The sequence below is a fragment of the Cebus imitator genome, unplaced genomic scaffold, assembly GCF_001604975.1.
Source record: "Cebus imitator isolate Cc_AM_T3 unplaced genomic scaffold, Cebus_imitator-1.0 Scaffold1162, whole genome shotgun sequence".
In the NCBI taxonomy this organism is placed as follows: Eukaryota; Metazoa; Chordata; class Mammalia; order Primates; family Cebidae; genus Cebus; species Cebus imitator.
This window is the reverse complement of record NW_016108477.1, coordinates 13,003-29,753: the sequence shown is the minus strand read 5'-3', so window position 1 is coordinate 29,753 and position 16,751 is coordinate 13,003. Positions and strand designations below refer to the sequence as shown.

General features: G+C 50.6%; 1 long non-coding RNA gene across 1 annotated transcript; it reads right to left on the bottom strand.

The window, feature by feature from the left end:
* Positions 1-5,397: 5,397 nt before the first annotated feature.
* On the bottom strand, positions 5,398-16,475 carry LOC119469953. The gene is made up of 2 exons (XR_005198818.1): positions 15,885-16,475; positions 5,398-10,115 (listed from the first exon to the last, which is right to left on the bottom strand). It is a non-coding gene; the product is annotated as an uncharacterized LOC119469953 (long non-coding RNA).
* Between the last annotated feature and the right edge of the window lie 276 nt (positions 16,476-16,751).

Below are 16,751 nucleotides of genomic sequence, written 5' to 3'. Positions count from 1 at the left end.
GTATCTGGAGCAAGACGTCGTCAGTGAAACAGGAAAAGAAGACAAGACAAAACGTGATACAAGGCTTCTAGCACAAAGTATTTCTTGTGGCCTTTCCCTTGTTGCCTTTGAGTGCTAATGCCCAGATTCCAACACTTTAAAGTCATTTTGCCATTTCCTCTGGTATTTATCATTATATTTCTAAATATTGTTTGTGTTGAATTGTTTTCCTTAGTATCTGTCAACCTCACGGCATAGCACAGTATAGGGCTCGCCTCCCTTATGAGGTCTTAACAATTCCCTTGCCTCCATTCAACCAATGTGACTGGATCATAATCTTAGGAAATCAACAGCATCGCCGGGCTCGGTGGCTCACGCCTGTAATCCCAGCAATTTGGGAGGCCGAGGCGGGTGGATCACGAGGTCAAGAGATTGAGAGCATCCGGGCCAACGTAGTGAAACCCCGTCTCTAGTAAAATACAAAAATTAGCTGGGCGTGGTGATGCATACCTGTATTCCCAGCTACTCGGGAGGCTGAGGCAGGAGAATTCCTTGAACCCTGGTGTTGGAGGTTGCAGTGAGTCGAGATGGTGGCACTACACTCCAGCCTGGTGCCTGGCAACAGAGTGAGACTCTGTCTAAAAAAAAAAAAAAAAAAAAAAAAGAAATCAAAAGCATTTACATTCTCGTAGGTATCTAAATATTGTTCCCTCAGCCAAGTGCCAGACTGAAATTGTTTCCTTTCTTCCCTTTCTCCCCCGGAGTTAGTAATCGATTCAGCTATTTCCTCATTTGCTTCTATGTTTTTGTACCTGTTACCCACCTTTTCTTTACATGCTCCAAGTGGTCTATCAAATGCCAATGATAATTATCCAAAAACTAAGAAGCACTGGGTACTCTGTCAGCCCGTCACTTTCCTGGAGGCTTCCCTCTCTCCCTTTCCCTCCACCCTTCTGCTCCAAACTGGACTCACGTCTCTCTGCCCGTGGACGGCTGGCATCCTGGCCTCTCTGCACCGCCGTGGGGATTTCTGCTGCCTCTTCTGTGTGCATCTCCTGTTTCCTGGCCCCAGATCTTCTTCTTCTTTTTTTTTTAAGACGGTGTTTCACCATGTTGGTCAAGCTGGTCTCGAACTCCTGACCTGAGGTGATCAGCCCACCTTGGCCTCCAAAATGCTTGGATTACAGGTGTGAGCCACCACGCCCGGCCCCCCAGATCTTCTTTCGCCCTGGTTTACTCTCATTGTGTTGCAGCACATCTTCCAGTGGCTTCCTGAGAAGAAGTGAATGAGAAAGAGTGAGAGCTTTCTGACCCCACTTATTTTAAAATCCCACTGCTCCACCCTAACTCCTGATCAATAGTTCGGCTGGAAATAATGCTCTAGTTTAAACGTCACTTCTCCTCACATTGGGAAATATCACTCCCTTCTTGCAGTGTTGTTGGGAAGAAGTCGGTGTCAAGCTGAGTCTTGGCTCTTTATATAGGACCTGTCTTTTCTCTCTGGAAGACTGTAGGATTTTCTCTTTATCCTTGGTGTTCTGGAAGCTCCAAGTGATGTGCCTTGTGTCTTTCTTCATTCACTGTGCTAGCCATTTGGTAGATGCTTTTGAACTAGAATATTCTGTCCTCCTATCGCGGGAAGCCACCAGCAGGTTTGTGTGAGCTGGGTAATGGCATGCTTTTCTTCCAAGGACAGAGGTGTCAAGGCCCTGGGAACCTTATCAGTGGATGTGGGGAAAGGGGGCCTGCGGTGAATCCAACAAACCTTTGGCACCAACTGAGCTCATGTCCCAGGGCGAGGCTCTGAATCAGGATAATAGACACAAGTGAGACCCACTTCCTGCCTAGTCCCATGCTGGGGCTCAGGACACACATGGTCCAGGAGGCCCCCAGCCCCGGGCTGCAGTTACATGCACCTAACTACACCTAGCAGTCAGTGAGCCACAGGACATCTTCGGGGAGGGGGCAGCTCGTTAGGGCAGAATAGGAGGGAGGGAAATTATCATGGGGTGGGGAGTGGCCTTGTGGGAAAGGGGCTGAGGGAGGGCCGTGTGTGTGTGTGTGTGCTGTGTATCGGGGGAAATGGGGAGAGCATCTGAGGTTTTGTCTCCCCCTTTTTGTAGCCACTGAACCCTTTTTCTCCTGAACAGTCTTTTCTTTCCATTATGGATTGAATGTCTCTGTCTCCTCCAAATTCACATGGAAGCCCTAGCCCTCTGTGTGGCTGCATCTGGAGATGAGGCCTCTCAGGAAGTCACTGAGGTTAAATGAGGTCCTGAGGGTGGGGCCCTGATTCAGGAGGATTAATGTTCTTATAAGATGAGACACCAGAGAGTGCATTTCCTCTCTCTGTTCACATGCATACAAAGTAGAGGTCATGTGAGCACACACGATGGCAGCCACCCACAGGCCAGGAGAAGAGGCCTCACAGTGAGACGCAGCTTACTGGTACTTTGATCTTGGATTTCCCAGCCTCCAGAGCTGTGAAAAATAAGTGAATCAATGTTTGTGGTCTAAGCCACCAGTCTGTGGTATTTTGGCGTGGCACCCTGAACTGGCTGATACGTCTCCCCACCCTACTTCAACCACATGACACAGAGGGCTTGGCAGTTTTAGTGTCCCAGCTACCCAGCCAACCCAGACCAGAACAAGCAGAAACTTTCCTCTGGAATTTTCTGAATAGGAACTAAGGAAGGGAGCGCCATCCTGTCTTGGGTGCAAAGTCAGCAAGATGGAAGCCTCATGCTGCCAACGGCCCGATTCCAACCTTGTGGGGAAAGTTACTGTGAGAGCACAAAATGGATCTGCGGACCAAGGTGGAGACAGAGACAAGGGAAGGAACATGTTCATCCTCACAGCGCTGGGGACTCTGCGTCCAGGTGTTCCTGAGCCCCAATTGTTCCCTCCCCTGCCCATGGCTAACTTATTGACCAATGAACCCCCCTTCTCACCCAAGCCAACCCGAGTGAATTTTCTGTCACACACATTCAAAGAGCCCTAGACTGCAGTGGCAGGACATGGCAGGGCTGGGCTGGCCGGGGCAGAGGATAGTGTGGGTGGAATCAGCTGTGACAGGGACACAAAAAGCACAGTTGTCATGTGACCTTCATGAGGTCTTCCTCCAGCCCTGACTGTGAGCCAGGCTGGCCCCATGTGCTCAGCGGGTCAGAGTGAGGGGTCTGGTCAGAGGTGCCATGCTGAGAGGTGCCATGCTCAGAGCCATCTTTCTATGAGCCAATCTCTTCGTCATCAAGGACTTTGCCATCGGAGACAGTATTAGTCACATCTTGGGTTCACTTGATCAGCTGCTGTGCTTCTAGTTCAGCGTCTTTAAACTGGGCCTCCCCACGTGGATGCTAGCAAGCCAGAGGCATCCTGGCCAGAAGCCCAGACTGGGAAAAGGGCTCCTGCCAGCGTGCTCGGGGTTCCAGAGGGCAGGACTGAGCGGGTGGGAGGAGCCCAGCCTGGGCCACCGAGATATGTATATATTTTCTTATATCATATATATAATGTATATATTTTCTTATACATACATTTTAATGGAGTCGAGCAAGTATTTTTGGAATGAATTCCTAGAAGCACAATTTCTGGAGGAAAATCATGTAAAAACAGTTTTAGGATATTTAATAGAAATGTTTAAATTATCCTGCAGGAAAAGTGGCTGAGCTCATCCTCCACGAACAGGGACAGAGCTCCAGGCTCCCCTTCCATGTGTCATCTTTGCTGACATTTATACAGAAAATCTCATGGCTTTCCTGACATTTCTAGTGCTTCTGTATCTTTTTATATGCCTGTTGGCCATTCTCATTCTTGTGGGAAGTGCCTGTTTTTCCATTGCTCATTTTCTGTTGAAAACCATTTGTTTTATTCTGAGTTTAAAGATTTCTTTATAGGCTAAGGATACAAATATTTTTTATCTGTCATCGAGGTTGTAAAAACTTTCTCCCAGTAAGTAACTGATCATTTCACTTTCTCTCTCTCTCCGGTTCTTTATTTTTGCAGGTATACAAATGTGCCTACCAGGAGTCTGCTTTCTATCCATTGAACGCAAGAAATAATACAGTAAAACTCTGCCTGGCTAGAGGCTTTGAAGGAAGGGAGTGTTCTGATTTAATTCTATTAACTTGGAAGTCTGAAGGTGAAAAAAATTCAAAACTTAAATTTCCTGTTGAAGTTGAAGGAAATTTGAAAATATTGGCAACGATTTCACTTTTCTTCTCTAGTAAGTTTGAACATTCTGATCTATTTAGTGCTTGATTAAAGAACTCCTCGTGTGCCTGATGTTTACATCGTCAGGATACATTTTTAAAACTTTAGGTGTAAGAGGATGTAAATGGTTTTGTATGAGATCAGGCTGGATGAGAACCGGTATTTATAGATATACTTTTTAGACTAAATCTCTTCTGCCACTTGTTTTCTGATTGAACTCATAAAAAGAAAACACACTGGATGAAGGGTGGGAGTAGGAAAGAGATTTCTGTGTTTTAATTGCATGTCATTATTTCATATCAAGACAGAACATAGAGCATCCCTGCCTTTGGACCTACAGAAGGAAACACATTTTCTACCTGCTGTATGCCAGAAGGTCTTCAACACCTGGAGGGATGAATGTCACAGATTGCCAAGCCCTACTCCGGAGTTTCTGATTCATCAGGCCCAGGGTGGGGCCTGAGAACTTGTATTTCTCAAAAGGTCTCAGGTGCTGCGGGTGCTGCTCGTCCACAGACTGCGTTATTGAGAACCACTCTAGTCTACTAACTGTAAATTGTAGAACTCTAGAAAAAAGCTTCGTTCGGTCTGGGATAAGAAGCACACTGATGTGGAGCAAATCATGAAAGATTCAACCCTTGATCGCAGCCTAGTGTGGAATTCAGGTAACAAGCAGTACACAGTGACATAACAGAATCCTTGGTTTCTATAATTGCAAGTCATAGCCAAGTATCGAGTGAGAAATTAGTTGTATTTGCAAGGCTCAGGCCGGTTGATTCTAGCAAAATGGGCCTTGGATTTGTTTTAAGCCAGTAAAGAGCTTTGAGTGTTTATTAAATTGAAATCACTGTGTTTTTATGTATTTTGTATTTTATTTAATTTCTTTTGAGATGCAGTCTTGCTCTGCCACCCAGGCTGGAGTGCTCTGGCATGATCTTGGCTCACTACAACCTCTGTCTCCTGGGTTCAGGTGATTCTCCTGCCTTAGCCTCCCAAGTAGCTACCATTACAGGCACCCACCAACACGCCTGGCTAGTTTTTGTGTTGTTAGTAGACACAGTGTTTTACCATGTTGGCCAGGCTGCTGTGGAGCTCCTGACCTGAGGTGATCCACCCATCTAGGCCTCTCAGAGTGCTGGGATTAAAGGTGTGAGACACTGCACCTGCCATAAAGCGTTGTGTTTTTAAAGATGTTAGACATGTCTCTTGTTGGAAAAAAAAAAAAAAAAACCTTAACAATTATGCGCGAGAAACATTTTTCCAAAAAAGATAAATCATTGTGATTATTTTATCTTGCTGGAATGTTGGGTAACATAGTCTGCTTTATGAATCATCAGGCATGCTATGGATTTTCCATTTTTATAGGGTTTGTATCTCAGTTAAGGTAAAAGTGTTAATTCTTGTACTCATTTGAAGATGAAAAACAGAGGCCAAAATCATAGACTTCGCATTGAAGCTGGATAACGAAGACACCTTTGAAGGCACACAAAGATACACACAGACAGACACACGTATATACAAAGTATACGGACATATGTTTTTTAAAGTTTATTTTTTAAAGCTTTTAAAGGAAGAGCTGACCCCTCCCCCATCCAGGAGTGGGAGGCCCCTCCCTTCTCTCAGAGTGGGCGGGGACAGCAGTTGCACGTGCAGCTTTCCTTCTGACAGCACGTGTCCTGGTGGGCCCTTTCAGTTTTCTGATTGACCAATGGGATTGGAGCATTAAGGCCACGCCCCCATTCTATGTTCTAGTGTGGCCATGGTTACCCTGCCCCTGGCTCAGTAACACAGCAGCCTGGTAGGTGACTGGAGCTATTTACCAGTGCTGGCCTGATTTTGCTGATGTGATCCCAACCCCGCCTCCCTCCCCACCCCACGATGTCAACGTCCACAGAGTCACGAGACAACAAATTGGCAGCAGCCAAAAAGAAGGTAAAACGAACCAGGTCATGGCCCCCCAACCCAGCCACAGATCCCGTCCAATGGGAAGACTTCTGCCGGAGTCCATACCACTCCTGAGGCACACGGGACTGGACCCGCCAACCTTGGAGCCTCTGAGCTGCCCCCACCAAAGTCTTGTCAGTCAACCCCATCCTTTCAGCAAGCAGCCCCGTCCCTGCCATCACCAATCACCCTACAGTGACTTTGGGCGGGTGACTCCTGGGACTCCCACTCCATATGTGGCCCTCACCTCCTGCCTCCCCAAGATCAACCTTCCTGAGCTCTTTGGGCTTGTTTCTCTAAGGACCTGGGTCCCCCAGCCCTAGGCCCCGCCCTCACCAGTCATCCCCAGGTGACTTTGGGCGGGTGACTCCTGGGACTCCCCACTCCATACGTGGCCTTACCTCCTGCCTCCCCAAGATCAACCTTCCTGAGCTCTTTGGACTTGTTTCTCTATGGACCTGGGTCCCCCAGCCCTAGGCCCCACCCTCACCAGTCATCCCGGGTGACTTTGGGCTGGTGACTCCTGGGGCTCTCTGCTGCAGACTCTGCACTCCCCTCCTGCTGCTCCAACCTCGGCCTCCGAGGGCTATTTCAGCTGGCTTCTCCAAAGACCTGGGTCCCAACCCTGTGTTTCCCTCTCCCATCATGGAGCAGCAACTTGGGCGTGGCACTGATGTGGTCCCCTCCCCCAGGAGGAGGAGAATGTCCGAATGCCACAGTCCCTCCATGAACTGTCATTCCTGTTACAAGACCTTTGATCTCATGATCCCGTCCCCTAAGCATTCTCATCCCATTTCTGCTTAATCTGGTCACAGAACACATTTCCAGCTGGAAGGGGAATGGAGACTATGGGACCTAGGAGCAAGAGCTTTCAGGCTGCCTCACTCCCTTAACATAGACATTGACAGTGTGAGAAGCCTACACTTCCCCTGTGAGCTCAAAATGTTATCAGTATCTCTGGGTGCCAATGGAAGAATGGGTTTGTCTTGGTTTTCTTCCAGGCTTCTACTCTCCAGAGAGACTTTAACATTTGTTTCTGAGATCTCCACCTCAAATTGGAATTCTCCATGGTTCCGGGACCAACTGCCCTTCAGTCAGTGGTCTCTGGAATGAGATCTCCTCATCTTCTATTGAATAGATCCTGGGAAACTTAACTTGACAGGTTGAAACTTCCTCATGTCATCTCAACCAGGGGTACTTTGAGAGCCACAGGAAAATTATGGGACATGTTTCTGAAGTGTCAGTTTCCCTTGAGTCTCTTGAGAGAGGAAAAAGCAATAATGTACTTAGGGATGACAGTCACATGGGTTTCTAAGGGTACGCCAGACTTCTCTCTGAAATGAGGCTTGGGTCCTCATCTTGCTGATAAATACCCAGATGTAACAGAAATGCCGCCTTCTGTCATGACGACACATCGATATGAAAGTGTGAGCGGTACTGGTGCACTTCTTAACACCCACAGACGTATGAGGATGTCTGACTGTAAACATACAGTGTACAGGTCCTGCCCACTGAATGTTGACTTGTTCTACCTCAGCGTCGGGTTTTGGTCCCTGGAAGCTGCTGATTCATGGAAAAATCCCAGAGCTTGGAGTCAGAAGATTGAGCATAAGTTCCAGTATTGCCTTTTTTTTTGCCGTATCAGTCCCTCTCAGTCACTGAGTGATTGCGTCAACACCTTGCACAGATGTTGGTGGCATTAAATCAGATGGTGTATAAGAGAGTATTGTAAAAACTGTAAAGGGGGATGGGGCTGTCGGGGCTGGTGGTTCTCATGAGTATTACTGCTCTTCTTTCCCACAGTTACAAGAATATCAGATGAGGAAGACGTCTGGTGTTCACGAAGGAGCGAAAAGAAAATGGAACAAAAATGCTAGGAACCCCGAGTCAGCCCCTTCTAGTGGTTGCCGGTCACCTGGCGATGTGAGTCGTGGGCCAGCCAGGCTCCTGGGGATGGTGGGTGGGGGGTGCCCAAGGGGCCGTGGAGGGTAATTGCTAAGATTGTGGATGGGCTGTCAGGGACCGGTTAAGAATTCTGGGTTTGAATCCTGCCTCTCCATCTGCTAGGGATACGATTTAGGGCAAGTTTCTTGAGCTCTTTGGGCCTCTCTTTTCACATCTGTAAATAGAAGTGGTATTGTTTGAATTCTATTTGTGAAGTTTAAATGAGATTTGTGATTGTTGTTTTTACGTAAATCTCTAGTACACGTCCTGCTGTAAATAGCCAGGACACCCAGGAAATGGTCGTTGCTGTCTGATTCTCCTCATCCCCAGTCTCACGGGGACGCCAGGCCAACGAGAACGGCCACTTCCCATCAGCCTGTCCCTTCAGCCGTCACTGAAAGAGCCCAGGGGGGGGAGGGTGGGGACATTAGAACCAGCAGAAGAGCTGACACAAAGTAGTTATGGGAAAAAGGGTCCGAGACAGGCAGAAGAGAAAATTCTGCCAGTTGATGGGGAAGAAAGGCAGTCAGAGGGCTTAGACCCAGAGTGGGACGGAACACGTCCATGTACACTCTCATCTCCTGTAGTCACAAACAGTTATTTATGCGGAGGGCCCTGCGTCATGTACTGCTCTGAAAGATCTGCAGGTAAGAGGCCCTGCGCCGAGGTGCAGTGACCCTGCAGGCCAGCCCTCCAGCCTCCTTCCACAGCGGGGGCTGGGCGCCCTTCTGCCAGCTGAGACAGCCCCATACACCATAGCCCTAATGACTGTTCTCTCTGCCTCCCCCAAATCCTTCTCCAACTCCTCCTCTCTGCAGGCACATCTGAGGCGCTACCAAGAAACAGCAGGAACCCTGGACTCGAGCTCCAGAATGATCAGTCAACTGAATGACACCATTCAGTTATTGGTAAGAGTCCCGTGGGGTCCTCTGATTCCACACTACCCATCCTGGGCTCCAGATTCCCCTTGGGGTGCTGAAAAAAGGGACTGTGGGACCCTGGTGCCAAGGGTAAATGGGGAGCTGGGGCATCCAGGCCTCACCTGGAGGGACCCAGAACAGGGACATGCAGCATGGCTCTTCTGTTGCTGACCACTTTCCTGACTCTCTCTTCACCAGACACTCCTGCTCAGGTTTTGCCACACATACCCCGGGCTGTCGCCTCTCGGGGAAGTGCTAAGCCTGACTGGTGGTCAGGGGCCCTGTATTCCTGCTGTGACTCAGTCCCTAATTTGCTATTTTACTCTGAAGGAGCCGCCTCTGCTCCTTTGGCTCCTGTTTCCACAGGAGGTAGAGTATCAGAGGTCTCTGTTAGCTCTGAGAGTCTGAGATTTAAAGGCCCCTTAGAATGGAAACCTCAGGGCCAAGGGCTCCTGTCCTTTTCTGTCCCACATCTCTGCTGTGAAGAACCGTACCTGGCCCATATGTGCTCAGTAAATATTTATGGAATGAATAGTTTTCTAAATCACAAGCTGACAGAAGGGGGCCCTTAATCAAACTTCATCTCTAGAGGTTGATGTTACTGTCCTTTCGAGAGAATCCAGATTCAGACTTTGAGTTCTGTGGCTGTGGGCAAAAACCAACAAAGACTCTCTGTCCTTGGGAGCTTGAGGAGAGTTGACCAGTTTGTGTTCCTATTAGATCTGAGAAATTTGCCTTCAAAATCCATTCCTGACCCCTGTCTACCACTTCCTGGTGTGGACAATAGAGTTCAGGGGCCACCCTCAGTCACCTTGACTCTTTCCACAGAAACAGCAGAAGGAAGGACTGGAGCAACAGCTGAGAGAAGTAACGTGATTTGTTCGTTCGTGACGTGACTGTGGGGTTTGGGGGGCACTCAGATGGAGAGGCGCCAGTCTCCTCTCACCCACTCCCAGCCTGGGGAAGAAGGCTCGCCCTTCAGATTCCACCCCATCCCCAGAGGGTCTCTGATCACCTGGTCCCATGGGTGGATCTGTCCTGGGGCACTGGTGGCATTCCTGGGGCATGTCTCTTGTGCCATCTCTGCCTCCCCCTGCTGAGAGCTCTATATTCCTCTTCCTATAGGAAAAGAAAATGCAAAGGGAGCAGTTAGAGGTGAGTGCAGGGTGGGAAGTGTTCTCCTGTCCTTCGGAGAATGCTTCTTTCCTTCTCTTTCAGCACTTGCTTGGCTTTTCTACCAAAGGGTCACATCCAGACAATCAACAGCCTCACGTCTGAGAATGGGCAGCTGAAAACTGCCCTATACCACACGCGCCGTGCCGCCAGGCACTTTGAAGGTGGGAATCTGGGCACCCCGTCACCCTTCCGCCTGACACGTTGACAGGTCTTTAGTGGGAGTCCTTTGGGTCCCATCTCAATCTCTCAATCTCTCTCATTCCAGAAGAGTCCAATAAATTGGTCGGCTGCCTGCAGGAGGCCTTGCAGCAGAAAGGGGAGTTGGAGCGGACTCTGTCTGCTGTCTCCGCCCAGCAGGACAAGGCGGACAGGGTGAGTCCAACCACCTGCCCCATCCCCTGGCAGCCTGACCTCCCAGATGGAGGAGTGAGCCTAAAGGTGCCTTCTGCAGGATGGAGTGTCTGCCCAGGAGGCAGCATGGCCATGTCTCACTGCTTTTGTTTGTGGTTGTTACAGGCAGCCTGGGGACAATTCAGCTGCCGTGGGTGACTTAGGGGGCACTGTGGGGAGCGAGCACTGGACGCAAAGATCGGAGGCCAAGTGCCTGCCCGGCCCTTACCTGTGTCCATGGCGAACTCCTCAGTGGGGAATTGGGTACTTGTACTGTGAAGGTACCATACTAAACGTGTGTGTGTGTGTACTATAATATACATAAAATGTGTCTACAAGGGCTCATAAAAAACTCAGGAGAGAGCAACAGGGTGACTGGGAGGCACTTCCTTCCTGTACCTTCTGAGTTTTGGACTATGTGAATGTATCATCCTTTCAAACCTGAACGAAAGATTAATTTCCCTCTTGCTATCTGTGCCTTCATGCCCAGCAAGAAAAATGCGCTGAGAGAACCAGATACATCTGGGTGTTCAAATCCCAGCTCTGTCTCAGTGATCTTACACAGCACTTCACCTCTAAAACTCCGTGGTTTTCATCTACACAATAGAGAAAATCATAGTAACTGTCTCATATGGTGGTTGTGAGGATCAAATGGGATGGTTAGCACAGCACCTGGTGAAGCACTCAATAAAGGTTCAAACAGTGGTAATAAGAGGAGTAATAACAATAGCAATATTATCTCATCTCTCTGGGCCTGTGTTAGCCATCTGTCACTTGGATCTCTTTCCCTGTCCCTTCCGACTTCACTGAGTTCTTTTAAAAACCAGACCACGGGCTTGGAAATGCCTTGATGCTTACTGACCTAGTTGAGTGTTGAGCCTAGCCCCAGCCCTTTTGCGGGGTATTGTGCGGAATGGCCTGGGCTCCCCAGACCGAAACTTCTCACTCTTCACCATCCAGTCCTCACACCACTCTGAAGCAGTCCTCGAGCGGCAGTTACAGAACTCCAGAAAGGAGCTGGCACTGCTAAAAGCACACATGACACAGGTGAGGCTTTGCAGAGGGTGGGATGTGGAAGGAAGATGACCCCATTTGGCCACGAGCAGGTGAGGACCAGTGACAGCTCTTCCTAACTTCTGTGTTCATTTTCACAGATGAAGGCATCATTTCACCAAGTGCAGCTCGAGAGAGATGAGTATTGTCAACGTATTAAAGGAGAGAGGTCCCGATGGCAGCAGAGGATGCGGAAAATATCAGAGGAGGTGAGACCTGACCCTTCAGACCCAAATTAAGACAGCTCACTGGATCTTTCTGGGCATCTGTGAAATAGGAATTGCACAGCCAGAGGTGGCCACGGGTCTGGACTTTGTGGCGGTGGGACAGAGAGCGAGATGGTCACCTGTGTAGCCACCAGCCCCTCTCTTCAGGGCCCTCTTCCTCTGTGCTTTGGGCAGGTCCGCACATTGAAGTTTGAGAAGAGGCAGGATGCACATCGCCTGCAGGAGCTGGAAAGGAGTCTTGCCCACCTCAAGAACCAGCTGGGTAAGATGTGCATGGCATGACCTGCGAGGAGGACTGGCACCAGAGGGCTGTGGACGTAGTTTAGAATGTCCCAGGGAGGTGGGTGGATGGAAGGGTTTTGAGACAGAGAAAAAGAGGTCTGTGCCAGGAGATGGGAAGTCTTGTCATCTCCATGAGCCTGTTTCCCCATCAGCAAAGAGGGAGGCATGCCCGTTGACAGCCACCCACAGGGCTCTCTATCTGAATGTGGCTTGGAAGTCTGGCTGCCATCGGATGCAAAGAATCATCAACAGTGAGGCCGAGTTTACAGAGTGTGAAAGGAGCTGTGCACAAAAGGGAGGGTGCTTGAATTTTTTTTTTTGAATCCAGAGGCCCTTATATTCTGCTTCCTTATTCAGCTGAAGCCCCACGTCCCGAGCCCCCAGTAGGGCCCTCGGTGGCAGAACAACAGCTCAAATTTGAGACCAACCTCCTGAGGATAAATCTGGAGAGTCTTACAGAGCAGCTGCATGCTCAGGTGAAGAACAATGAGAACTTGAATCGCCTGAGCTGTGAGCAGAAAACAAGGCTGTGGCAGCAGGAGGAGTCCCTGCAGGAGCAGAGAGAGAGGATGCGGCTGCAGGAGGAGGAGCTGGTGCGCTGACCCACCTGGGGAGCCTGTCCTTCCGAGCCCTCCAGGCGTCTGTGTCCCCACCTGTATCACGGGGGAATGTAGCCCTCATGTGAAATGGTCCTTCTAAAGGCACCTGTGAACCAGAGTCCTGCTCTGAGGGCTGTTGGGGAAGGGGATGATTTTTCTAACCTGTCTCTGCCCTTCCCGGTGCCTTGAGAGGCAGACACCAAGTTCTGGGGTCTCTAGCTGCAGTGGGTGTCCACTGAACGCTTCTCTCTGTCCAGAACAATGAGAAGAAGAACGCAGTGCAGTTGGTGCAGCAGATAAAGGAGCTGCAGGAGAAGCTGCACAACCAGAAGGTGAAGGTAACCTCTGCCCCGTCCGAGAAGGGCTGGGAGGCAGGCAGCAGCCTCTGAGGAGGGGAGGGGCGAAGCCAAAGGCAGCTCCAGACTGAGGGCAGGTGACCCCAGCACGCTTCAGGACAGTCCTGTCCCCGTGTCTTGCTTTCTGCCCTCTGACTTTTAGAGGTGGGTAGCCCTGGGCTCTTCCCAGGTCTACACATTATCATCCCAGCTAGAAGCATGGAGCCCCCCAACTACAGGAAAAGAGGCAGTGGTAAAAGTGGCTCCTTATGCTAGGCATGGTGGCGCATGCCTGTAATCCCAGCTACTCAGTAGGCTGAGGCACAAGAATCGCTTGAGCCCGGGAGGTGAAGGTTGCAGTGAGCTGAGATCGCACCACTGCCCTCCAGAGTGTCCCGAGTCATACTCTGTCTCAAAGCAAAACACAAAAAATGCTTCTTAGATTCAAACTGGATTCTGGCCTCGGTTTCACTGGTCACCACTGAACTTCTTTGCATCTCTAAGTCCCTGTTTCTTTCATTGCAGAAGGAAATTAGTATTTTCCTTGTGGAGGTGCTGAGGATTAAATGTGATAATATGTGGGAAGGACTAGGCGGGTAGCACACTTAGCAGATGGTGGGTGGCTCCCTCTGCTTTTCCACCAGTCTGTGGCCTGCAGTTTAAATGGTGGGAAGGAGGACATGAGATTTGAGGCTGGGGAAGGAGGGATGGGCATCTAGGCAAGGGAGGCGGCCTCTTAGGCCTGGAGCCAGGGGCTTGGACAAAGCCCCATAGTGCCCTGGGTACCCTATGAATGGACCCAAATCTGGGCACAAGCCACCACACACCCTCACACCCAGGGTCTTCCTGCAGGTAGAGCTGAAAAGCCAAGAGGCTCACAGTCTGCAGCAGCAGTGGGACCAGTCCCTGGGTCACCTGCAGCAGTACGTGGCCGCCTATCAGCAGATGACCTCTGAGAAGGAGGCGCTGCCCAGGCAGTTACTGCTACAGACCCAGCTCATGAACCAGCTGTAGCAGCAGGACGCTCGGGGCAAAGCAGTAGCCGAGATGGCCCTGCAGAAGTTGCAGGAGACCCAGGGGAGGGAGTTGCTGAGGATGGGGGATGGCCTGGCAACCTCTGTGCCTTCTCACTTCCTTTCCTGGCCCCTTAGGAGAACCTGGAAGCTGCCACCCAGGAGAACCAGCAGCCACAGGACCAGCTGAGTCTCACGACTCTTCCTGGGCAAGGTATGGGAGACCTCTTAGAGGGGGGACTGCTAGCAGCATAGGATGGAGGCTTCGGAAGAGACCTTTAGAACAGGTGGTCATGATGCTGACCAGGTGTCCGCACTAAGTTTGGCATCAATATGGTGACCTCCTGGAAGTGGGGGCCACAGGTGGCCTAAGGAAGGGTGAACTGGCCCAGATCAGGAAGGGAGCGGGTCAGAACTCCCACGCCGATTGGTAACGGGACTGTGCCTGGACAGTATAGGAAGCTCTTGGTTCTTAAAAGTAGAAAAAGCACAGTAGCGGATTCCTCTGTGGGGAGGGGTGGCTCAGGGTTACACGGTGAGGGTGGAGGCAGAGCTGGGCCCACAGTAGTGCCTCCCTTGTTGGGTTGTGTGCGCACCCCTCTGGCCACCCCCCACAGGAGATGGAGGAGGACATCTGGACAGTGAGGAGGACGAGGTGCCTCGGTCCAGCATTGCAGAGGCCCTGGAGAGCCGAGAGGCCGTGGTGAGCCTGACTGCCCCTGCCCCTCCATTGCCACCTTCCTCTGTGGTCCCTCCCAGACCCCCTCATGCTCTTGGTTTCTTCACCTTCTGATTTCTCTGGACACATCTCTTCCGGGAGCCCGTGCTCGGGCACCATTTCACCTGTCACCGACCGTGCATTCTCTCAGGCCCCAAGGGAAGGGGCTGCACCCCACCTCCGTGCCCGCTTATTCTTTGTATGCCCTATAAGAATGTTCACCTCTTGCCTTCAGGGGGCATTTATCAATGCGACTGGGCCCGGTGCCCGGGAGGAGCAGGAACAAAGGGTGTGCTACCAGCACCTGGCTCACTTGGTGGCCTCGGTGCAGGAGCCAGAGGCAGTGACTGCAGCCTCAGCCCCAGCTTCAGCCCCAGCCTCAGGGACTGTGAGTCTCTGTGTAGGGAGACCAATCATGCACTGCAGGGAGCCATAGAGAAGCTGCAGGTGAGCCCTGGCACAGGCCAAGAAGGGTGTGGGCGGGGCAGGTCACTGCTGAGATGTGACCCCATTATTTGTACTTCAGAGCAGCTTTAAGACCCTCCAAAAGGAGAGGGTGGACCTGAAGGAGCGGGTGGAGAATCTAGAGCTTCTATTCATCAGGCTCTCTGGAGAGACAGACACGATGAGTGAGCAGGGGGCCAGGGCACGGCAGGAGGAGCTACAGGGTGGTCTGAGGGTGCCCAGTGTCTGAGCCTGTCTGAGCCCTGTCCTCTTGTAGGAAAGAACATCAAATCGTATGAGCCGCAGAGGGCAGTCCCAAAGCCCCGGCACCAGGAGGAGGGGGAAAAGCGGGAGATGAAGGTGAGGCGAGCAGCATCTCTGCGGGGCTGAGGGGGTTGGGAGTGGGCATGAGCATGGCTGCTGGCACCAGCGTGGCAGCTGAGCACCCCTCTCTCCAGCTGCAGCTGCAGGAGCCGGTGTTTCCAATTCTGGGTGACGAGGGCCATGCCAAATTCCTGGCCACTGCCAAGAGCCATGTTGATGAGCCGGCTCCAGGGTTGCCAGCACCCCATGGCCTTGGGACGGTCAACAGACAGGGAGGTAAGTGGAGCCCTCAGGCAGGGTGGGCAAGCAGGAGCAGGGGAGGCTCACCCTGTGCTGAGATCCCGACCTCCCTCTCTCCAAAGATCTTTGTGAGGTCAGCCTTGCACACAGCATGGAGCCTGCAAGCTACACCTGGGAGCGTTCTCCCCAGGGCAACCCCACTGTAGGAAACATCGTGCCGCCGCTTCGTGAAATGAAGACCTTCCAGGAGCACGCAGGCTTCGGCCAGAACTCCTACGTGCCATTGTATTACCAGGCTGCCAAGAACAGGGAGATCAGCATAACCATCTTCTAAGAGCTTGGCAAGAAACTTAAACACCAAAACACAGTTCTGGGGTTAATCTACACAGTTCATTAACTTTATTTAGACATTAGAGCCACTCATGTTTATTTGTGTTTCTATTTTATAAATTTGTTTATTTATAAATTTAGCATTATTGTTAATTTAGCATTTTTCTGTTTTGATAATTGTAGGTCAATAGCATGCATATCGAGTTTGGCCTTACGTGCTGGGAGTTCTAACACACAAAGACCCACTCTTTGCACCAAACTCTTTTTGCTGGTTTGGAATAGGACGCCATGCTTTTTCAATGTTATTGCCGCATGTATACTTCTTACGGAATTCAGATAAAATTTATGTTCTGCCATCATAGTTGATCGAACCCTAATCACAGTGAGCTCTGAATTAGCTCAATACGTGGTTTGCCCTCATGTGTGCACTGTTTGTTACTTTGTAAGTTGCCACTGTGAGTGCTGACATCTAGAGCTGCTGAAAGGTCGAGACCTGGAAACAGCCTTTCCCCTGTTTTCTGTGTCTTTGGCATGGGAGTAATAACATTTTGGGGAGATTTTAAATCTCACAGAAGAAAGTGGCCTACTCTGGCAGGTATGTGCAGAATACTAGAGTATGCTTCA